This window comes from Frankliniella occidentalis, unplaced genomic scaffold, assembly GCF_000697945.3.
Source record: "Frankliniella occidentalis isolate FOCC.00 unplaced genomic scaffold, Focc_3.1 Scaffold207, whole genome shotgun sequence".
NCBI classification, from domain to species: domain Eukaryota; kingdom Metazoa; phylum Arthropoda; class Insecta; order Thysanoptera; family Thripidae; genus Frankliniella; species Frankliniella occidentalis.
The window spans coordinates 22,106-23,738 of NW_026267333.1; positions in this window are offsets into that span (position 1 = coordinate 22,106).

Genomic DNA, 1,633 nt, shown 5'->3' on the forward strand with positions numbered 1-1,633 from the left:
GGCCCCTCGGGGCCAGCTATTAAGTCCGGCCTACTAACCTGGCAGAAGACACAGAGATTCTTGTCCGTTCGAGCCATTGGATCGGATCTTAAAACTCTGGCAGGTGTTGGTTCAGTATCTTGGGTGACTCTTTTCTGGTGCTCTTTGACGAGTCTGTCAATCTTGCTCTTATTTGTGAAATCTTGATAACAAGTCCTATGATAAAGCAAACATGACACAGCCTCCTCGGGTTGACTCAGAATCCTCTCGATCCTAGAAGCATTTTTTTCGTCATTTAACTCTTGACGTCTGCTTGCTGCATTTTTTAGTGTTTTAAAGCTTGCATCACTACAGGATGTTAAATTCTCAGTCAATCTTTTTTGACATAGTATGCATGAATTTTTTACATCAGGGTTAGCCAGGCGCGTAAGAGGCTCCATATTAAAATTAAACTATAGCCTATAGGGATTGGTCAAGAGAAAAAATTAGTATAAATAGGTGTACCACAGGACGTACAACGAACGTTCAGTCAAAGGGTTAAAAAAAGGACACGCTAAACGGAACAGATTATCTGCTTTGTCCATGCGCACGGAGAGGTTAGGAAATGACACATCGAAACTTTATAGCACAACGTACCTGTTTCACAAATGTTGATGTGGCGTGTGACGCCCTCACATCTGAATCGTATCTTGTCACAAGTCACACAACATTACAACACTCAACAACACACATTTCACATTCATTTCACCATTCAATAATATCACAACAAAGACAGGCCACCTGACAGGAGGGGAATACCCCGAGCTTCGAGCTTCCAAGTGCCACCGCTAGACGGCAGCACACAGTCAATCAGAACTCGGGGCGGGAATCCGCTGACGATTTGAATAATTTTGCTCCTGAAATATGTTTTACACCCTTATATTTCTTTGGACCTGTGTTGACACGTTTTAATCACTATTCTGTACCCATATTCGTGTTCAGCGACCGCGAAAACATATGTGGCCATACCCCGCACGCCGTAAAGCCGCAACTTTTTCGAGCACGGTATTTAGGCCCTAACTGGCGGCCATCTTGGATTTCGGCACTTCCGGTTGCCGGATCGATTTATGGTGCTCATTTTCGGATTAGTTGACACGAAAAACGTATGCGCCGATACCCCGCACTTGCCAATGCACAAACTTCTACAGGTTTCGTATTTAGGCCCCGGCTGGCCGCCATCTTGAATTACGGTACTTCCGGTAACCGAATCGACTTCCGGTGCTTATATTCGTGTTCAGCGACCCCGAAAACGTAGGAAACGACACGTCTCCGGATAAAATCGATACACTTTCGAAAAATCGTCACTTAAGCCCTTATTTTGGCCGCCATCTTGGATTTATGACCTTAGGAGGCAAAATTCGGCTTGGCAACATCCGGATTCGGATTCAGCGGGGTCTTGAGACCCTAGAACCGTCATGTTGCCAAATGTCGCACTAAATGCCCCTTAGAGAGAAATTCTTGAAGTTGCCCACCCGTCTACACCGTGTGTCACTCCTCTAGCCCCCGCCCCTCCCCCCTGATGACGTAGTTTTTCCACTGAAAGTTCAGAATAGCTCAATCAGGATTAGAGTTGAAGATCGGACCACCCAAACGTTCAATCTGTGCTAATAAATCA